The 23,776-nt window shown below is 40.8% G+C and overlaps 1 long non-coding RNA gene across 1 annotated transcript in view; it reads left to right on the forward strand.

Moving 5' to 3' along the window:
• Positions 1–11,615: 11,615 nt before the first annotated feature.
• LOC138848090 (uncharacterized) overlaps positions 11,616–23,776 on the forward strand; it is a 47,999-nt gene continuing 35,838 nt past the window's right edge. Inside the window, exon 1 of the long non-coding RNA XR_011385936.1 lies at positions 11,616–11,749. This is a non-coding gene — a long non-coding RNA (uncharacterized lncRNA). The remainder of the gene's footprint in view (positions 11,750–23,776) is intronic.

Genomic DNA, 23,776 nt, shown 5'->3' on the forward strand with positions numbered 1-23,776 from the left:
TGACAGCTGCATGCTTTGATTTTATTTTAGAATCACAAGCTTTAACCCTCTACAAAATAAAGAATTCAGCAAGTAGTAGCAGAAATATCAATGAGTATATGTTGTGTACTCTATCAAAGAGTACAGAAAAGTGCTATGAACAATACTCAAATCTCAAAATGTCAATTTAACTCATATGCTGCTTTTTGTTGTCTATATATTAATTACCACCAGTCAGAGAAAACATATGGTATTTGTCTTTTGGGGACTGGCTTCTTTCATGAAGCATACTTGTTTCCAGTTCATCCATTTAGTTACAGAAGATGGGATTTCATTCTCAATTATGGTTGAATAGTATTTTACACTGTATATATAGCTCATATTTTTGTTCCAGTCACCAGTTGATGGACATCTGGGTTGATTCCATGTTAGCTATTGTGAATTGAGCTGTAATAAACATGAGGGTACAGATAACTCATGCCTGTGCATATTCTATTTCATTTCATGCAGATAAATTCCCAGTAGTCAGATGGCAGGATCACATGGTATGTTTGTTTTCAGATTTCTGAGGAACTTTGATACTGCCTTCCATAATGGTCGCACTAGCTTCATTCCCACCAACAGTGGGTTAGGGTACCTTTTTCTCTCCCTCTCCACCAGCCTTTATTGTTTGTTGACCTTTTCAAAAGAATTATTTATTTGAAAGATTGAGTTACAGAGATGGAGAGGCAGAGGCAGAGAGACAGAAGTATTTTATCTGCTTGTTTATGCTCCATATGGCCCAACAGGTAGTGCTGGTCCAATCGGAAGCCAGAGTCAGGAGTATCTCCCTGGTCACCCATGCGGGTGCAGGGACCCAGGCACTTGGGCCATTCTCCACTGCCCTCCCAGTCCAGTGCAGAAAGCTGGACTGGAATAGCAGCAACCGGGACCAGAACTGGCACCCATATGGGATGCCGTCTCCACGGGTGGAGGATCAACCCAGTGTGCTATGGCACTGGCCCCCATCAGGGATATTTTTCTATAGTACTCTCTCTCAACTGTATCTTTTCTAGTTAAAGAATTAAGGTGATGCAGGATTAATAGAAGGAGTTTGAGAGGATTGTCTCTCTTTCAATTGTGTTGAATAGTTTGAGAAGCATTAGTTCTTTAAAAGTCCTGTAGAATTCAATAGTGAGGCTGTCTGATCCTGGACTTTTCCTTGTTGGGAGGGTCTTTATTACTCATCCAATCTCTGTCTTGGTTTTTGGTTTGTTTAGCTTTTCTATGTGTCTTCATGACTCAATTTTGGTATATTGTGTATGTCCAGGAATCTGTTGATTTTTCCTCTAGGATTTCCAATTTGTTAGCAGTCACAACAGATGCCCACAGCCTATATTGCAGTGCTAATCTGAGTTTTGGGTACTACACTTCCAAATCAGCTTCATGTTAATATCCCTGGGAAGCAATGTATAATAGCTCAAATTCTTTCATTCCTGTCGTCAAATTGGAGAACTGTAACCTCAATGGGGACATGAGAACCTGGTCTTGCACAGTGGTAGCCATATAGAAAGTGAACCAGCAGATGGGAGATCTCTCTGCTTCTCTTTCCTTCTCTCTTTGTCTCTGTGTGTCTCTGCCTTTTTTATCATATTAAAATATTTAATTACTTACTTGAAAGAGTTACAGAGAGAGGGAGAGACAGAAATCTTCCACCACCTAATTCATTTTTGAGATGACTTTAATAGCCAGAGTGTGGCCAGGTTGAAGCCAGGAGCTTTCCCTCCGATGTGCATGGCAGCAAGGAGCTTTTCCTGCAATGTGCGTGGCAGCATCCCAGGCACTTGGGCCATCTTTCCCTGCTTTTTCAGTCCATTGGTAAGGAGCTGGATCAGAAATGGAATAGCTGGTACTTGAACTGGTGCACATACAGGATGCCAATGTAACAGATAGCAGCTTTGTCCACTGCACCACAACCACCAGCTCCTCTATCTGCCTTTCCAATAAATAAATCTTTTGAAAAAGAACTGAAGGTAGTAAAAGTCATCATGACTGAGCAATGGCAAATTTATTGAAGTGATCTATTTTCTTAAAGATCCTTTTATGAATTTGAAAGGCAGCACTAGATAGAGAGAATGGGAGAGATTGATCTTCCTCCTGGTTTGTTCACTCCTCAAATGGCTGCAATGACTGCGGCTAGGCCAGACTGATATCAGGAGCCAGGGGCTTCTTCCAGGTCTCTCACAAGGGTGCAGGAGCCCCAATATTTGAGTCACCCTGTGCTGCTTTTCCAGACACATTAGCAGAGAACTGGATCCGTTTGGAGCATTAATGTCTATGATACTCTCCTTGCAGTTGAAGGATTTAGAATCCATTTTGATTATGGGTGGGCCAAGTACAATGTCTTCCAATTGTCCAAGGTTTGGATTAGATGGGTTCTGAGAAATTTTGTTAAAATAGTTATTAATCATAACTCTCAGTTTAAGCTTTTCTTACCAAATTTTCATGTTTGCTGATGTTTATATCTATGGGAAAATTGGGTCTCTGGATTGCAACCAATGAAAGCATCCAGACTAACAGTAATAAGGTCAACAGTCAGCAGAATGATGTCCAGCTGAACTGAAATAGCTTTTCTTATTTGGTAGAGGGGTTACCTCCTGCATTATGCTGACATACTGTCATAGACAGTAGATATTGGAGCCTGTCCCTTCTGCCAAATGGAGAATACCATATTTTGGTCCATCATATATATATTTATATATTATAATATATATTATATTATATATTATATTATATATTTCTATACATAATATAGAGTTGCATATAATTATTATAAATATATAATTGTATATAATTATTATATATGAATTTGTTATTTATATATAAATAATTATTTCTGATCCAGCTCCTTACCAATGGATTGAAAAAGCAGTGAAAGATGCTCCGAGTACCTGGGTTCCTGGGACACACATCAGAGGAAAAGCTCCTGGTTTCAACCTGGCCACACTCTGGCTATTGAAGTCATCTCAATAATATATATATATATATATAATACATATAATAAATTATATAATATTATCTGTTTATAATTATATATTATATAATATATTGTATGATAAATTATAATATATTTTATATATGAATATATATACATAAATATATAAATAAATGTAAATATATATATAAAGAATTTATTTATGTAGTTGACAGGTTTACTTACAGAGAGTGAGAAGAAGAGACAGAGAGAAAGGTCTTCCATATGCTCATTTACTCCCCTAATGACTGCAATGTCTGCAGCTGGGCCAATCTGAGCTAGGAGCTTCCAGGTCTCCCATATTTTGGCAGGGACCAAAGCACTTGGAACAGCTTCTACTGCTTTCCCAGGCTATTGCAGAGAGCTGGATGGGAAAAGGAGAAATGGGGACTAGAACTGGTGCTCATATGGGGTGCCAGCATTGCAGGTAAAGGATTACACCACTGCACCACAGTGCTGGCCCCAGTCTATCCTTTATTAAGGAGATCTCAGTAATCATGTTCAGGTATTGCTGTCCTATATTCATGGCCAAAGTCCTAGCAGGCAACATGGTTTGGAGAATCATAAGCACAAGGTGTGTAGGAGACTTCATTTCTCATACAACACAGTTAATAACAAGGTTCCAAGAGGGGAAATTACTTGCATCATAGTCTTTGAGAACTAATGGACATCACAGGTGATCTAAAGAATTTAGAAGGTTTGTGAGCCCTTAGAGTGAAAAAGTCACTGGGAGCACAAGGACAGTCCCTAGAGTTTATTTTGATGGATTTTAGCCCTTTCATTGGAGTGAGGCCCAAAGAAGCTGGACTGATTTGTAAACCTCAGAAGTGTCTTTTCAAGGTGAAGGCAAACTTAAACTGAGGGGTTTTTGGAAAAACTTGGAGCAAAATGCATTTGCACACTTGGTTAAGACACATCATTTATCTATTGATTTTCATCAGATCTGTTAACATTAAATATAAGGTACAGGGGACATGGTGGATTTCATATAGAAATATGATTTTAGTAGCATATCATGAGGTGCTTTTTTCTTTTAATGGATTTAGCAGGTAAAATTGGGCTACCTAATGGGATATAGCTGGAATAATCACCTTTTTGTTAAATAAATCTGAGGTAATAAATGTTAGTATGTGAATACATTGAGTTTTCTTTTATTGGGCCTTCTTGGCTATTTTAATCTGGGATCTGTGAATTCTCATTTTCTCTAGGCAAGTTGTAACTGAAAATCTTTATTTTATTCTTCATCATGTTGGACCAACTGTGCTGCTTCTGGGATTTTTTTAGTACACCTGACAATTGGAAATTTAGACAATAGTATAGTTAATATGAGATGTACCAAGTAAAGTACTTATTTTTATTCAGATAACATATTTTGGGAATTCTTCTAAAATTCCTATTGAGTATCCTTGTTAAATTTAGTTGCATCCCAGGTTAAGACTTATTGGAGACAGGCGCCATGGCTCAATAGGCTAATCCTCCACCTGCGGTGTAGGCACACCGAGTTCTAGTCCTGGTGGGAGCACCAGATTCTGTCCCAGTTGCTCCTCTTCCAGTCCAGCTCTCTGCTATGGCCCAGGAGTGCAGTGGAGGATGGCCCAAGTGCTTGGGCCCTGCACCTGCATGGGAGATCAGGAGGAAGCACCCCGCTCCTGCTTTTGGATCAGCGCAGTGTGCCGGCCGCAGCACACTGGCCGCAGCGGCCACTGGGGGGTAAACCAACAGAAAAAGGAAGACCTTCCTCTCTGTCTCTCTCTCTCACTGTCCACTCTGCCTGTCAAACTAAAAAATAATTTTTATAAAAAGACTTATTGGAGCCACTCTAGTGATTATACCCATGAAACTTTGTTAATTAATGCAAATAGAACCTGGGAAAATTGATGTATATCTTATGCTGTAGAGACTTAAGATTGAACATCTTTTTTATCTTTTTTAATTATATAATTTAAAAACAAATTTTTGATTTTTTTTGACTTTACTAAGCCACAGCTCTGGCCCCATTAATATGTCTTAACAATGTTTTTTCCTCTCAGACTTATCTCTATTGGTTCAGTTAACTGGATGCCTTTTCTTTACATTCAGATTCTCTCAGCTGTCAAAGCTTATTCATCTTAATTCTGTTGTTCCTATTTCCCTCCCTTTTATTCTGTCCCTAGGCTAATTGAGGTCATGATTCTCCATTCCTTCTGTGTGGTGTCACAGTAGCCTTGAAGTGTTCTTTTTCTCTTCTGATTTCGAAAGAAAGAAATTATGTATTCCCCCAGTTTAGATATTTTAATAATGCACTCTAAAACAAAGGTTAAATGTTCTTAATTTGACAAGAATTTTTGGGGCCAGCGGTGTGGCGTAGTGGGTAGAGCCACCACTTGCAGTGCTGGCATCTCATATGGATCCAGATCTCTGCTATAGCCTGGGAAAGCAGTAGAAGATGGCCCAAGTCCTTGGCCCCTGCACCCATGTGGGAGACCTGGAAGAAGCTCCTTGCTACTGGCTTTGGATCGGTGCAACTCTAGCCATTGCAGCCAACTGGGGAGTGAACCAGTGGATGGAAGACCCCTCTCTCTTCTCTGCCTCTCTCTGTGTAATTCTGACTTTAAAATAAATAAATAAATCTTTAAAAAAAGATTTTTTTCTAATTTTAGATTTGTTCTACTTCATTGCCACTTCATTGTATGTGTAAAGAGTGCATATCCAGTTTTTCTGTTTTGGATTTTTGGGATTTTGTATTAGCTCTGCTGTGTATTCATTTTTCTTGAGCATTGGTGATATCTTCTCCTTAGTTGTATTAAGAGAGAGAGCAATAGCCCTCATGTCTTTTTAGGTAAGTAAGGCATATTAAAAACAGAGCATTCAGTATACATTCATAGTATTTTGACTTGTTCAATTGATTTTCCTGAACTCCCTTGGATATTCTTGGTTTTTGCTGTACAACTTTCTATACTCATTAATTCTTTGATATTCCCAAATCCAGAAAATAAATGACTCAACAGCTGTGTTCCTGTATTTGCTGGGACTCAGGGTAAGAAGCAAAGTGGAGGTGTTCAGAAATCTAAAGTTACATGCTACATAGCAAAGCACATCATTTCCTATACAAAGTGAGTGGGAAATCCAGAATCTTTTGCACACATATTGGATCCTGAACTATTACTGGACTATTCAGTAAGATTTTAATGTATTTATTTTCTGTGTGTGTTTGTATTTCTAAATAAACTCTGCTGCGCTACTTAACATTAACATGTATTGCAGAATTCTTTCATCAGTTTTTACTTTTAAAAAGTTTCTCTTTCAGTTTTATGGGAGAGGGTAGAAGTTTTCTGCTATGTAACTGAAAATTCATTCATCATTAAAGTTAAAATATTTGTTGGAAATTGGTAGAATACTATTAATTCTCGTGTGATTTACATGAAACTAAATACATTCTCTATTTTGTTTTGCTTAAAATTTCTGCATGTGTGGACTTCTTTTTTCCTTATTGCCCCAAATCCCTTTGTGTATTGGGATGGCAAATGGGTTTTACACTGGACAAAACATGTTATTTTGGCTAAGAAGTACTTAGCCTTCCTGCTTCAAGTATTCAAATATTGCATTAGAAATCAGTATATTTGTTTACTGTACAAATGTCCTTCATACAATTTTGTAATCTTCTGGGATGGGAGAGGGAGCAGGAAATAGGAGGGTTATGGGTGGGTGGGGGAAGTTATGATTGTCAGTATAAATTATTGCCCTACACTTTTTATAGACGCTCTTCAAAGCATATCCTCAAACTAATTCAATTAATTTAAAGGATTTATTAAATGATAGACTACATGAAATTTATCGATGTATTTTATCAAGCAATCATCCAATGTAAATGATTACCATATGTTTGCACTTCAGGGAATCATTCTATTGTGAATATTTTGGCATCAATATAATTTTGTTTAAAATTTCTTTATGAAAAAATATCTGGACTAGAATTCAGTTGAATGCATTGCATGGTTTTGTTACCTAATGACAAATTGCCTTCACTGAGGTTTATAATTATTTATTCTTTCAACACTAATGTTATGTGTTTACCAAATACAGTAATGTTAATATACATTTGGGGTTGGCACTGTGGCATAGCGGGTAAAGCTGCAGCCTGGCAGTGCTAGCATCCCAAATGGATGCCAGTTTGAGTCCCAGCTGCTCCATTTCTGAGCCACCTCTCTGCTAAGGCCTGGGAAAGCACTGGAAGATGGTCCAAGTCCATGAGCCCCAGAACTCGCATGGGGGACCCAGAAGATGCTCCTGGCTCCTGGCTTTGGGTCGGTGCAGCTCTAGTCATTGCAGCCAATTGGGGAGTGAACCAGCAGATGGAAGACCTCCCTCTCTCCTTTCTGCCTCTTCTTCTCTCTCTGTGTAACTCTGGCTTTCAAATAAATAAGTAAATAGATAAATAATTTTTAAAAAGATACATTTGTTTGCAAACAATATGTGACATCAATACAACTACTTAAATTTTCTCATACAAGTAGTTTAATTTGGAGGCCTGAATTATGGCTGATTGGTTCTGTAGTCTAATGATATCTTTGAACCCAACTATTTTCCCCTTCTTTATGAATTTCAGTGTTGTATATTACTAGAATTCTGAAAAAAATTCACAGAAACTTTAGGCATCATCTAAACATCATAATCTCCAAAGAGCAAAAATCATTGCAAACTATGATTTTCTAGAATTATTTCTTTGGATAATGCTACAATTTTATTGTAGCTTTAAATTGAGCACACACACACACACACACACACACATACCCATGTACCATACATACATTCACAAATGTACATACACAATCAGCAAGTCTCCAATGCACTTACCAAAGTGCATCAATGTGCTAGTTTAAGATTACTGCCAAAGAATAGTCCCTTTCTTTAAATACCAATTTACTCTATTGATTTATTTTTGACCAAAAAGGATGCAGTTTAGTTACTGTTTTGACAAAGAGGCAGGTATCATCACAAAGCACAAATGAGTGAATAAGTTACATTATCCAGGGAATTAGATAAGAAATGGCTCACTCATCAAATTAAAAGGAATTGAATCTAGTTTGAGTTACCATGTCAAGCAAAATATGAAGTTTTACAAAACTTGAATGTATATAATTTCAAATAAATTTTGAGTTGTATCTAAATGTGTACACTACAACATTAAGCATAAAGGCACAGATATTTAAATACCTTTATTTAGGAAAATGTGAATAGATAATAATAATAATTGCTAACATTTATTTTATACCAGGTGATGTTTCCTGAATTTTATGTTTCCAGAAAAATGGAGGTAGCTCCTGTTATTTTAACTTTAAAGAAAATGCAACTGAGGCATGAAGAGGTAAGTAACTGGTTTGCCCAAGGATATATAATCATGAAGTGGCAAAGCCTTAGACTTGGCATGATCTGAATGGCAGCCATTTTTTTTCACAAATTCAATGTTTGATCTATTTCATATATTCACTAAAAGGATTTACTATCAAATGATACTTTCTGATAAAACCTATGAAAACTGCAGATGAGTATTGCTCCAAAGCAAATACTTGAGGCTAGCATTACGTGTAGCAGGTAAAGCCATTGTCTTTAAATTTAGCAAAGATATGCCTTGTTAGATGAGTGTACTTTGTGTAATTCTTCTTGTCAGTGTATACACTTTAGAAATTGATTACAGGGGCCAGTGCTGTGGCACAGCATGTTAAAACCCCAACCTAGGGTGCCAGCATCCCATATGGGTGCTGGTTTGAGTTCCAGTTGCTCCACTTCTGATCTGGCTCCTTGCTAATGCACCTGGGAAAGCATCAGAGGATGGCTCAAGTCCTTGGGCCCCTGCACCTGTGTGGGAGACCTGAGAAAAGCTCCTGGCTCCGGGCTTCAGATCAGCTCAGCTCCGGCTTTTGCAGCCAATTGGGAAGTGAACCAGCAGATTGAAGACTTTTCTCTCTGTCTCTACCTCTCTATATAACTCTGTCTTTCAAATAAATAAAAATAAATCTAGAAAAAAAGAAATTGATTACATCAGGCAACACATATGAACTTTTTTATAGAAAGATTGACCTTTAGAAAAATTTTAGACCTACAGAAAAAAAAGTGGCACAAATGTGAACTTTTGAATAAAAATCTATTTTTCATGAATGTATGGTATTATAAAACACAGCAATACATCACGGAAAACCAAAAATAAATTGGACTATCTCATTCTGTGATTTGAAATCTAGGGACAAATGTCCTTTATTTTTCTTACAGAGAATGTAAATAGTGTTGTGATATCAAACTCATTCTAAGTTTAGGTACCCCATGGAAAGTTTGATCTAATGAAAACAAATCTGTTGGATCATTTACCTCATACATTCCACTACCATGAAAATAATATATCTGTCATAATACATCAAGAAGAAAACACATTTATGCCTAAAAATACAAATTCAACTATTACAAGCTGTTCAGCAAAATTTAAATTGTATGTTTTTAATATTCTAAAGTGGAACATTTTTCTTTGCTTCTCAATAAAAATGTGATACACTTTAACATCTTCAGAATAAGAACTGAGAGTGTACAAGGCAAAATTTATTTATTTATTTATTTATTTATTTTTTGCCAGGCAGAGTTAGACAGTGAGAGAGACAGAGAGAAAGGTCTTCCTTCCATTGGTTCACCCACCAAATGGCCACCATGGCCTCCCGATCTCCCATGTGGGTGCAGGGCCCAAGCACTTGGGCCATCCTCCATTGCTCTCCTGGGCCACAGCAGAGAGATGGACTGGAAGAGGAGCAACCGGGACTAGAACCTGGGGTGCCAGCACTGCAGGCGGAGGATTAGCCTTGTGAGCCACGTACCCGGTGAAACATAGTTTAAGGAGAGAATTTATAACGTTCATTTTTAAAGTAACAAAAACATTTTTCACTTCTTGGTTTGCATTTTAAATTTGTACATATATATATGTATATATATATATTAGCCATCCTTACTGGTTATTGCAAATTACCACATCCCAAAATTAATTGCTTCTCAACATTTACAATTTGTTTCTTCACTTTAAAGAAAAATATTTGTGTCTCTTGAGTAAACAAGTAAATATAATGATTTGGCATCATTTTATAAAACTCAAATCTGTAAGAACTCAAAAACCACTGCAGAAATATTCTATAAGAATGTACTCATGCATATTGTTCTTACAATAGATTCACCCATGTCATAGGAGAGCAACTCCTTGCTCAACATTCAAAATGTTCACAGTCTTCTAAATATTCCTTTTAACATAGTGACCACAGTTGGACACAAGAGAGTCTTTAAAATTAAAAGAAACAATTTGGGTATGCTGACTTTCCTAGTCTTCTTGTTTTCCTGGGACAGAGTATCTTTTTTGAATGTAGGCTGACAAGGATACAACCCCCTCCACAAAGTAAAATGCCTAAACATTAGAGCACTGCTCCTGACCCCTGCTCACTTGTTCCTCTATGTGGGATTTATGAATGACTTGCATGAATGGAGAGATGAAAGAGGCAATGAGCTACCACCCCCCTGCTGCACAAGGGCCCAGTGTGCCTCCAGCACCCTCCTACCAAACCCTTCCCCCTGTCTGCCCATGCAGACCACATAGATGCTGCATCAGCGAGCAAATTAGCACCACGCACTTGGTTTTCCTGCTGAGACTCAGCCTTCATTGCTTCCCCAACTGCAGCACATGCTGCAAGCCTCAGCCAGCAGGGCTGGTGGGAGAGGTGGACAGTTGCACTCACAAGGTCTCTCTCTTCTTCTCCTGCCCCTCCTGACTCTCGGGCCACCACCTGCATTCTAGCCACAAGGTACAAAATGGGACGGCCAAGAACCTAACACCACCCACATCACCCACACACACCGCAACTACTAGCTGCCCACCAATGACCACTGCCTTCATAGCCAGCCTATCATGGGGTGGGTCTTGCAGCTCTAGTCCTGCCCCAGGGCAGCAATGATTGGCCTGATGCCCCCTGCTGGGCTGAGCCTGAGCTGCCCAGCATCAGATTCTGGAAGCAAGAGAGCTGCTGATGGCTGTGGCCCTGGCTCAGAGCACACTCAGGGAGAACCCATGACCGGCAAGGGCGCTGGGGCTCTGGACTTTCCTAGGGTGGAGGCTGGCTCAGCCCTTCTTCCCCCAGCCCTGCCCGCAGGTGGAGCAGGGTTCCCACGGGGGCATCATCCCTCAAGGGAGAATGGGTGAACCCCAAATGCTGCAACTGCGAGTTCTGGGTGCTGGCCTACACCCGTCCGGGAGGGAGTAGAAGACAGTGACTTTGTGGGGAAGTGACACTTGAGCTGGGCCTGTATTTTGGGTTAGCTCTGGACACACATTCCTGTCTGCGGGTCTGTTGCAGGCTTCCTGGAGGCTCTGGGAGCCGAATTCCTGGTGGGGAGGGCAGGAGGGCGGGAAGTCGAGGCGCTGAGCTCCCGCTGGGTGCACCAGGCACTTTGGAGCTGTTCAGAGTAAGGAGTTGAGGTCACCTCCTGAACCACTGCTGGTCCCAAACTCCTGGTTTGGGATTTGCCAGAACCCTGAAGTAGGGGTGTGGTGGGGGTGGTAGTGGTTGGCTTCAATGCACTGCATTTGTGAATTCTTCAAACACAGCTTCTCCCTACTCCTGCAGGCTTTCAGGTGATTGATGAGAACAGAGTCCCTCTGCTGCAAAGTGACTGAAGTTTGGAAACTACGTCCAGAACTTCACAGTGTGTATTCAGCTGGTCATCCTTCAGGTCTGCAGGTGGACAGCAAGAGCAACAGTAAGATATTAATTACTGTAGATACTCTCCTTTCTTTCCGGTAGACCCACCAAAAGAGAATGGGAGATGAGTACTTGAACATTGGAACCAGTCAGTTTGCTAGGGTGAGCTGCCAGTACTGGGAGCTCAGGAGTGGACATGGAGAGCAAAACATGCACTGTTACTAAAGAGGACAGTTAGGTATTTTACTGTGAAAAGGGAAATCATTTAGAAGTGAGCAAGACACCTTAAGAAAAGGTCTGTATAGTTATTTTTGTTTATTTGAAAGGCAGAGAGAGCCCTTCCATTTACTGCTCATTCCTCAAATGTCTGCACCAACCAGAGCTGGTTCAGGCTGAAGCGAGGAACTCAGTGTGGGTCTCCCACACAGGTGGCAGGGACTCAAGTACTTGAGCCATCAGCTGCTGCCTCCCAGGGTTCTGTTAGCAGGAAGCCAGAAGCAGAAGCAGGGCTAGGGCTTGAGCCCTGGGCATTCTGACTGGGATGTGGAAGGCTTTACCACTATGCCAAACACATGCTCCAGTAAGCTGTTTCAACACGTTTGCAAAATGTAAGAATGTGGTTTTAAATATATGCTCTTTATCTTAAAAATTTGCATAATCTTATATTCAGTTTCATGTGATTCAATACTTATTATTAAATACATGTAATGTTTAGACACATGCTTTACTCACCAATACAAACCTCAGTAATTTTTTCACTTAGAACCTTGAATATTAGCATTCATTCAGACTAAAGTTCACTCATAGGCTGGGAATTCTGACAGAGACAGTAGGGAAAAAAATCTAGATGTGTATCTGATACCTAATAAGATTCTGAACCTGACTGACAGAATCTGAGTAACTGTTCAGAGAGTGACTTCATACCTCTCCCCTCTGTAATGAGAAGACTGTGTCCTTTGGCCACTTTCACATGATGTTATGTAAATCTTACCTGAAAAGCCTTTTATAAATTCTGAAGTACCATACAGAAGCATATTATGCATTTCCATATGAGTGAAAAAAAGCAATGTCAAAGGCATAGCTTTTCCAGAGAGAAGTTAGGAGGATTAGCTCAGTTCGTAAGTGTGTAAGTACCATTAAATATCTACATATTTGAAATAGATTTATAGAGTGTGGAGTTCAAGATAGATATTTAATAAATGCACTCTGGATAATAAGCAAATATCAGAAATAATGCCACACCAATCAGTGTTTAAACTCTTCAGACAGCTCCATGCCAGGGAAGTGCAGTGATCCCTGTAAATTAACAAATATCAATCTGTGTATACCCATGGAAGCCACTGGTTTATATGCAGCCTATACTAGATGTTTTTGTGTTTAGTAAAATAACTTGATTTTTTAATGAATGCTTTCAGACTGATACCTGATGCTGAATGGCAGACAATTTTTTCTGAAAAGTATGTGGTTGAGAAATATAAATATAAATCAGTTTATAATTTTTGTGTCTGAATATTTTTATGCATTGAGACAATACCTGCAATAATCAGAAGACTTTTCCTCAAAAAGTTGCTATATTGATGCATTTTCATTTATTTATGTAATGTATGCTTAGGTAAAAGGAAGAGAGAGAGAGAGAGGGAGAGAGAGAGATCTCTATCTTTCATCTGCTGGCTCACTTCCAGATGGCCACAATAGCTGGGGCTAGCCAGGCTGAAGCCAGGACCCTGGAACTCTGTCCCAGTCCCCCATGTGGGTGCAGGAACCCAAACTCTTGGGCAATCTTTGCTCCTTTTCCAAGCAAAGAGCTGGATGAGAAGTGAAGGAGGTGAGTCTCAAAGCAGTGCCATAAGGCATGCTGCTGTTGCAGTTGGCAACTTACTCCTTTGTGCCACAATGCTGGCCCTGGATTGATGACATATTGAAGTGCTGCCACTGGCTTTTGGCTAAATAGGATGACTTAACATGTGTTCCACTCTGTGGAAGAGGAACAAATAAGGCAGTGGTTGTAAAAGTTGCCCATGGAAACCACAGCCTGAGAAAGATGAATCAACTCACCTTGCATTTTCCACCTTGCATCTACACCACACTTTGTGGATGAACATCTGATTGTACGCCATTGTGATGGAGGTTCTCAGGGTGCTGGAACTTTTTGTAATTTTTTAAAAATATAGATTAAGAAGAAGGCAAATAAACAAAAAATTACAAACTGCTGCCAATACCAAGAAGAGATTATTGAGAGTAAAAGGTCACCTGTTGGAGCCAGCACTGTGGCACATCAGGTTAAAGCCCTGGCCTGAAATACAGGCATCCCATATGAGAGCTGGTAGAGTTCCAGCTGCTCCACTTCCAGTCCAGCCTCCTGCTAATGCACCTGGGAAAGCAGTAGAGGATGGCCCAAGTCCTTGGGCCCTTTTGCTCATGTGGGAGACCCAGAAAAAGCTCCTTGCTCCTGGCTTCAGATCAGCTCAGCTCTGTCCATTGTAGCCATTTGGGCAGTGAACCAGCAGACAGAAGATTCTCTCTCTCTTTCTCTCTCTCTCTCTCTCTACATCTCTATATAACATTTTCAAATAAATAAAATATTTTTTCTGATAAAAAGGTATCCTGCCATACTTCTTTCATCCCTGTTAATTCCTAGGAATTAAAAATTGTCGGGGCCAGCACTGTGGCAAAAATGGGTTATACCAACAGCTGCAGCACTAGCATCCTCTATGGGCACCAATTGCATGTTCTACTTCTGATCCAGCTCCCTGCTAACATACCTAGGAAAGCAGAAGAATATGGTACAAATCCTTGGGTCCTGCACCCAAGCGAGGGACCTGGATGAAATTTCCCTGACTCCTGGCTTTTTTTTTTAAAGATTTGTTTATTTATTTGAAAGAGTTACACACACACACACACACACACACACAGAGAGAGAGAGAGAGAGGGAGGTCTTCCATCTGATGGTTTACTCCCCAACTGGTTGCAATGGCTGGAGCTGTGCTGATCTGAAGCCAGGAACCAGGAGCTTCTTCCAGGTCTCCCACTTAGGTGCAGGGGCCCAAGGACTTCGGCCATCTCCTACTGCTTTCCCAGACCATAAGCTGTAAGCTTGATCAGAAGTGGAGCAGCCCCGTCTTTCACCAGCACCCTTATGGGAGCCAGTGCTTCAAGCTAAGGTTGTAAATCTGCTGTGCCATAGCATTGGCCCCTACTCCTGGCTTTGCCCTGGCCCAGCCCCAGGTTTTCAGTAATTTGGGGAGTGAAGCCACAGATGGAAGACCTTTCTCAAGTAAATAAAACAATTCTTAAAAATATATAAATATATTTATGTAATAATCATGTTCATGGTTTAGAAATTTAGGGATCAAAATATATGCTTTTAAAAACCCACTCAGTATCATTCTGTATATTGCTCTTTGCTTTGCTTTTTTCACTCATGAAGATGGTTTAGGTCCTGAATTTATCAGTGCTGTAAACTTCTTTCTTGTATACCTTTGAAAGCTTAAATGGTTTTTGTTTTTATTTTTTAAAGGAAGATTGATGCATATATTTGAAAATGTAGCAGAGTGGAAGAGACAGATTATCTATCTGCTGGTTTACTCCTCAGGTGGCTGCAGTGGCCTGGGCTGGGCCAGACTGAAGACAGGAACTTCATCTGGGTGTCCCATGTGGGTGGCAGGGCCCCAGTTATCTTCTGTTGCTTTTCTGGGACCATTAGCAGGAAGCCGGATTGGAAGGGGAGCTGCTGAGACTCAGATAGCACCCATATGGGTTACCGGCATTGCAGGCAGTGTCTTACCTCATGCTACAGCACTGGCACCAAGTGGTCACATTTTACCTAGGGAAAAGAAAAATTAAAACCTAGGAAATTAAATGCCATGGGCAAAGGATGTGGTGAGTGGAAAAACTGAAAACTTTTAGTACCTAGTTGTTGGTCATATGAAAGAAGTGGGACACTTACCTATATTATTTCCTTTAGTCCAGTTTGAGTGTCTTTAATTTTTTTTTACTTAATTAGGAGGCAGAGGGAGAGAGAATGAAAATGCACTCTGATTCTCTGCTTTACTCCCCCAAATGCCTGCAACAGCCAGAACTGGGTCAGGCTGAAGCCAGGAGTGTGAACTCAATTTTTTTGATTATTTGACAGGTAGAGATAAAGACAGTGAGAGAAACAGAAAGAAAGGTCTTCCATCTGCTGGTTCATTCCCCAAATGGCCACTACAGCTGGCACTATGCCAATTCAAAGCCCGTAGCCAGGTGCTTCTTCCTGGTTTTCCATGAAGGTGCAGGAGCCTAAGCACTTGGGCCATCCTCCACTGCCCTCCCATGCCACAGCAGAGAGCTGGACTGGAAGAAGAATAACCAGGACTAGAACACGGCACACAAATGGAATGCTGGTGCTGCAGGCAGAGGATTTACCAAGTGAGCCATGGCGCCAGCCCATGAACTCATTCTTAATCTCCCATGTGTGGGCAGAAACCTGAATACTTGAGCCATCAGTGCTGCCTTATAGGATCAGTATTTGCATGAAGCTGGAGTTAGGAACCAGAGCTAGGCACTGAAGCCCAGTACTCTGATGTAAGACTTGGACATCTTTTTTTTCCCAAAGATTGATTTATTTATTTGAAAGGCAGAGTTGCATAGAGAGAGAGAAGTCTTCCATCTGCTGGTTCACTTTCCAGTTGGCTGCAACGGCTGGAGCTGGGCTCATCTGAAGCCAAGAGCCAGGAGCTTCAAGGTCTCCCATGCATGTGCATGGGCCCAAGCACTTGGGCCATTTTCTACTGCTTTCCCAGGCCATAGCAAGGAGCTGGATCAGAAGTGGAGCAGCAAGGACTCCAACCAGTGCCCATATGGGATGCCCATAATGTTTTCTTTAATTGGAGAAATGTTCCTTTGATAGAATGAGCGTATGACCCCACAATATTCTCTACTTACTCATAATAGGGTCTGAGATGTAAAAGTCATGATTAATTTCTTAGAAGAAAATTTACATACCCAGAAGCAAAGAGAGAAAATTTTGTTGTTCTCATGAATGAAGCAGAGTTTAAAAACTAATACTTAACTTGTATTTTAGAGGAGTTAATGACTTAACCATCTCTTCTATTAGAAATACTACATTGTGGCCAGTGCTGTGGCACAGCGGGTTAAAGCACTGGCCTGAAGTGTCAGCATCCCATATGGGCTCCGGCTCTAGTCCCGGCTGCTCCTCTTCTGATCCAGCTCTCTGCTATGGCCTGGGAAAGCAATAGATGGCCCAAGTCTTTGGGCTGTTCTGAGGCTCTTAGCATAGTGAACATATCTTAGATTCTCATTAGTGAAATCTTTAGAAATTTCATAAAGCATCAACTTTCTTTAATGATCTGAAACAGAGATGAGATCCATAAGGGCAGAACTGCTCAGCAGCCACACTGCAGGAATATGTATCTTTCTTACGATATCTTCATCTGCTTCTTGCAGTTGCAGCCAGTCTATGAGCTCTTGGTCTGTTTTCTGCCCTTGGGAGGACCTAGGGTGCTCTATATTATCTGTAAGGATTCAAAATTTGTTGTATATTAGTGTCTAATCATAAAATTTCCAAACTGACAAGCTGGATATAATAAACTATGCTAGACTGCCAAAAAAAATACAAACATGGTGTACTGTCTATAAAGTACAGCGGTAAATCTGTATTATAGAGATACACATCTCTACACAATTCTCTCTTTCACTTTGAAAGTCTACATTCAGCTCTCGATGTTATGATTACTTAGGAAGAGATTTCTTATACTTACTTTCATAATCAGTGAACTCGGAATTATTAGTGTAGTATTGAGGATTGTACTGACTAAAACACTATGTTTATTCCATGTTAAATAACATCATTGTATCTTTGGATTCCATTTGTTCTGCTACTGATGTATTCACAGGAGGGGGAGGTGGGAGGAAAACCCAAGATCCATTGGGGTGGAGGAGGAATGTCAGAGGCTGTGGTTCTATTGTACTGCAGCTTGGGTTCTGGAAGAACACATTAATGGACCCAGATGGTTTGAAGCTAACCGAGGGCCTATGTTCTGTACAATTGTCTGTGGTACTGCATTTTCATTTATGTAAAATTTATTTTCTTCAAGCAATATATTAATTTGGATGAAAATGAAGATGTTAAGGAATTTTCAGAATGGGTCTGTTTAACCCTCATTGGCTTTGTTTTTAGGCACTTAACTCAGAAAAGAAAAGATAGAAAAATACATTTTGGGTTCTCTTCATCTGTACCACAGCACTCTTTGGTTAAGATTTGTCATTTTGTCATATTTGATTCTCTAGACTCCCTGAAAAATCCCCTACTTCATTAGATGGAGTCCGTGTCTCACCATGGTAGTGAAAAGTTTAAAATGTTCCAGCTTTGCATTTAGCTAGGCCGTGGACACATGCCATGGCACTTGCCAGCCAATTGTGTCAGGGGCATCATCTGAATCAGAATTACTTGCATGAAAACAAGGAGTTGCAGATTCTTCCAGTGAAAGTGGAGAGGAGCAGGAGCTGCAGCACATTGCCAGGGGTGAGTGTGCCATGGGATGCCATGTGGTGGCTGGTGTCTGGGGTGCTGGTTCTGCAGAAGATAGGGCTTATGGGGGCTGGTGCTGTGGTGTAGCAGGTAAGGCTGCCTCCTGCAGTGCCAGCATCCCATATGGTCACTGGTTCAAGTCCCAGCTGCTCCTCTTATGATCCAGCTGTGCTATGGCCTGAGAAAGCAATATAAGATGGCCCACGTCTTTGCACCCCTGAACCCACATGGGAGACCTGGAAGAAACTCCTAGCTCCTGGCTTTGGATCAGCTCAGCTCTGGCCATTGCATCCAATTGGGGAGTAAACCAGCAGATGGAAGATTCTCTCTCTCTCTCTCTCTCTCTCTCTCTGTGCCTCTCCTCTCTCTGTGTAACTCTGACTTTCAAATAAATAAATCTTTTTTTAAAGAGCTTATGCTTATGGATAGTGGTCATGGAAAATGTATGGGACATTTGGCAGCAAGATTTTGGATGAATTTTCCAACCCCTGAACCTCCTAGAGATTAGAATAGACTTCTAATGCATAACTTCCTCTTATGCTTAATTAGGTTTTTGTTTTGAATTGTTTTTGATGAAACAGCAAGGAATTCTGAGTTATAGACTTCCTATTTCAGAGACAGGAGAACACTGATGACTGCATTATAATTAAATAATGCCTATCACCGTTCCTTAAGCAACAAATGATCACAGATTCCCTCTTTGCTGCTAAGTAATGAGTATGGTGATTCTTCCCTCCGTAACCACCTTCCCACCTACACTCCCTCCCCTCTTCCTCCTTCCTCTCCTATTGACATGGAGTGCCATACATAGCTAGGGTGAACATTTATCCCGCTTGGCCCTAGGTGTTCATACACTTCAACTGTGTGTAATTATTCATATGCCCTTTTTATGACCAAGCTTATGTCAGAACGACAAATTATATATTCACCTAATACTGAGAATCATCAAATTGATTTCTATTTTCTTCTCTCTTAGGCAGTTCTTGAGGGGCAGAAATATTTATTTTGTATATCATGTATTTATTCAACTAAAAGACTGACTGTCAAGATGCTGAGTTTTAGTGTCAAAGCAAATATGTTTCTAGACCCCATGAAGTTTACAGTCTGGCAAGAAAGAGCCATCTACCCCAAGAATATTGTTTAACATAGTAAATGCTGGTGTGAAGTCAGTGGATAAAAATTGAAGCATTCTTAATCTAGCACCAACTCTAATCCCATGATCTCTAATTGAGAGAAGTAATCAGAAACACAGAACTCCATGTTAGCCAGTTATCTCTTTGAATTTCTGCTTAAAAATAAAACATATCAAACAACACACAAATACCTAGGAGTGCATAATATTTATATACTATCTTGATATTAAAAATAAGAAAAAATAACCATGAAATAATAGCAACTTTGAATCTCCTTTGTTTTCTAGACAAGTTATAATCCTATGTGGTTCTTTACAGTAAATTACAGTACATCATTACAATATATATTTACAGTAAATAATTACAGTACATTATTTTTGTCGGTATACTTCATCTCTCTCACATTTTTCCCCTTTGAGAAATCAGATTTTAAAAACTGAGACCCAAGACAAAAGAAAGATTTTTTTTTTTACTTTATTATTATTTTTTTTAAACTTTTATTTAATGCATATAAATTTCCAAAGTACGACATATGGATTACAATGGCTTTCCCCCCATACCGTCCCTCCCACCCACAACCCTCCCCTTTCCCACTCCCTCTCCCCTTCCATTCACATCAAGATTCATTTTCGATTATCTTAATATACAGAAGATCAGCTTAGTATACATTAAGTATGGATTTCAACAGTTTGCTCCCACACAGAAACATAAAGTGAAAAATAATAGATGATTTTTTAAAATGATGATGAAATCAGAGCAGACCTATTGTCATGTTTAATCCCAGTGAGAGTCAAGTTGGGAATTGATAATTTCTTTTTTTTTTTTTTTTTTTTTTTTTTTTTTTTTTTTACAGAGGATCAGTTTAGTATGCATTAAGTAAGGATTTCAACAGTTTGCACCCCCATAGAAACACAAAGTGAAAAGTGAAATATATTGTTTGAGTACTCGTTATAGCATTAAATCTCAATGTACAGCACATTAAGGATAGAGATCCTACATGAGGAGTAAGTGCACAGTGACTCCTGTTGTTGACTTTACCAATTGACACTCCTGTCTATGGCATCAGTAATCTCCCTATGCTCCAGTCATGAGTTTCCAAGGCTATGGAAGCCCTCTGAGTTCTCCGATTTTTATCTTGTTTAGACAAGGTCAAAGAAAAGAAAGATTTTTATGCTAGTGTTATATGTTGATTGGCTCTCTAAAAAAAGATTTATTTATTTATTTGAAAGTCAGAGTTACACAGAATAGAAAGGGAGAGAGAGAGAGAGAGACATCTTCCATCTTTTGGTTCACCCACCAATTGGTTACAATGGCTGGAGCTGTACAGCTCCAATGCCAGCAGCCAGGGGGTTCTTCTGGGTCTCTCACACAGGTGCAGCTGCCCAAGGACTTGGGCCATCTTCCACTGCTTTCCCTGGCCATAGCAGAGAGTTGGATTGAAAGCAGACTAGCCGGGCTCAACCTCCACCCATATGGAATGTCCATGCTGGCAGTAGCTTTACCTGCTATTTCACAGTGCTGGCCCCTTGATTGGCCTTTTTAATGATATTAAAAAACACCGTATTTTTCTAAGCTCTTTCCATTCAGTTTCTACTTTGTAAACTCCAGATAATACTGTCCCCAGAATTAATCTAAGGTATAAATAATATGATATGAGGCATTTAACCCCTTAACCTGTCTCCTTGAATACTCAGCTATGTTAGCTCTGTGTCCATTCTTCTGTCTCTGTACTAGATGAATAAAAAGACAGTGTAAAATGATTTGAAAAGAACTATAAGGGGTCGGCGCTGTGGTGCTGCTGCCAATTGGGGAGTGAACCAGCAGATGGAAAACACCTCTCTCTCTCTCTCTCTCTCTCTGCCTCTCCTTCTCTGTAACTCTGACTTCCAAATAAATCAATAAATCTTAAAAGAACTATAAACATCAATAAAATACAAATGAAAATTGTATTCTCAAAACTGGATATTAAACCATGCCTTCCTCACCTCTGTTAAAAGTTACATTCTATCATAGTCATTTATGATTTCTAGGGCCAAAGTAGTAAATAAGATTTTTCTGGAAGAGACAGAGGTTATGAGGGAGCCAGGATTTGGGGTCAGTTAGCAGCAGTGAGTGTCACTCTTTCAGATTTGATTCAGGAAAGGAAGAACAGCAACTGATCCCTGAGATTTTTGGAGGGGAAGGAAAGGAAGGAGGGACTGAACAAAAGGAAATGCCCTCTGGTTGTGGGCACCCACCCCCGACTGCAGACTTTGGGGAGGGCCAGCTGGTGTCTCTATGAATGCTGCAGCCTGGACTCCATTTCCCAGAGTTCCCAGGAGCTCCGACCTATTCTGCCTTCCAAATGCCTGTGCCCATGTGCCTGCTAACAGCCAGTCCCTGGGGGTCTGAGTTGGACCAGAGGGAGTTCATTCCCTGATCAGGGTCAGCCCTAGGGGCTGTGCTTCTCCTTCTCTGGCATTTACTGCAACTCCTGCCCTGCACGTGCAATCCCAGGCAGTTTCCAAGTGCTCACCCTGAGCCTGCCTCCTACTGCTTCTTCCCTCTTCATCTTCTGCCTGTGGGTCCCATGTACCAGGGACTCTCTTCCCCACACTGCCCGCTTCGCTCCCCATGTTTCTGGAAGAAAGCGTACCTGCTCCAGGGACTTTCTGCTGCAGGTTTGACATGCAGTAAGGGGTGGGGACATGTGTGGGAGAAGGGTGGGTGCCAGGGCACCAGTGATCCTGGCAACTTCCCCTGAGGTCAGGGCTGGGACCTGGGCTGTTCTGTCTCCCACCTCTGCTTCTCAGGCTGGACTCTCTCCTGCAGAACCTCATCCAAACTGTCCCTAATGTGCTTTATTTAGTGGTTACAGGAGAGAGAGGGCAGCGTTCTGGGAACTTGCATATGCAGGGAAGAAAGGCAGAAAGACTCCCACTCTCTACAGTTAAATAAGCTGGGTTCCAACTGTGGGTGTTTTCAGAATGCAGTCTGGCCTGGTCTCTTGATGTTTCCTGGGCTGGTTCCTGCAGGGTGGGGCTGGATGGTCTTCAGCAGGGAGCCTGGGGCAGCAGAGGGGTGGGAAGAAGGATCTGACTAGGATCTGCCCCACTGCTCTCATCCTGCACCTCATCTTCCTGGTGGGGAGCAGTGTGAAGCGTGAATAGCTGCTTTATGCATTGATCCCTCTCAAGTATTAGTTATCAGATTTTTCCAATGTGGAATTTGAAGCTGTTCCAGAAACCTGGGGTGGGAAAACTCCCTTCTTTCAAACAGGCACAGAGACAGGGGAGGATCCAAGGAGTTTCTATTAATGGCCCTAGGCTCAGCTGGAATGATTTCCTGAGAACTCAGCATCAAATTCAAGTTTCTTAGCTGTTACAGCATTGGTGGGTTTAAATGGCAGCCTACATGACTTAGGACCACAATTTCCAATGGTCAGTGGGTCCAGTGTGTTTGTAAAAGAGATGCCAGGGACAGCTTTATTAGGACAGATTTATGACTGGAGTTTACAGAAGCAGAACTTAGGATATCTTCCCTCCCTAGACAAGATTTCAGTAGGCAGCTGTTTCACTCGTTAATTGTGAGCATCCACTTTTAAAGGTTTGTGTTGGATGGGGTCCACTTCTCTTTCTTTGATGATGTATTTGGCTGCTTTTCATTTTCTGTCTTCAGCTATCTCTTCTCCTGTTAGCAAGGCTCTCAACTGTTTTGACCTGCCACTGATCCCTTTGCAAAGTGAGAAGGGAACTAAAATTAATGCAAGTCTACTGTGTTGTCAATAACTGGAGCTACATTTTTAAAGATTTATTTATTCATTTGAAAGAGTTACACAGAGAGAGGAGAGAGACAGAGAGAGAGAGAGAGAGAGAGACGTCTTCCGTCCGATGGTTCACTCCCCAATTGGCAGCAACAGCTGGAGCTGTGCCAGTCTGAAGCCTGTAGCCAGGAACTTCTTCTGGGATGAAGCTGTTTTTTTAAATAATTATTTATTTAATTGAAAGGCAGAGTTACCGAGTGGCAGAAACAGAGATAGATGGCTGGAGCTGTTTGGATCCACAACCAGAAGCCAGGAGCTTTGTCCAGGTCTCATAGGTGGGTGCAGGGGATGAGGGATTTGGGCCATCTTCTACTGTTTTCCCAGGCCACAGCAGAGAGCTGGATGGGAAGTGCAGCAGCCAGGATCCCAACCAGCACCCATATAAGATGCTGACACTGAAGGCAGTAGCTTTACTCACTATGCAACAGTGCTGCCCACTAACGGGAGCTCTTTTAATCTGAGTATGCATAAAGTGGAGAATTACAGCATCATAAATACAGATAAGTTACAGTTTTTCTCTGCGCAGTACTTTACAGTTACCCAGTGATCCACTGAGAATCTTACTTTCCACACTGTGTAATTAAGAAAGCCAGTTACTTGTTTTATTTTGGTTCTGTGTTT

The sequence above is a fragment of the Oryctolagus cuniculus genome, unplaced genomic scaffold (assembly GCF_964237555.1).
Source record: "Oryctolagus cuniculus unplaced genomic scaffold, mOryCun1.1 SCAFFOLD_59, whole genome shotgun sequence".
NCBI lineage: Eukaryota > Metazoa > Chordata > Mammalia > Lagomorpha > Leporidae > Oryctolagus > Oryctolagus cuniculus.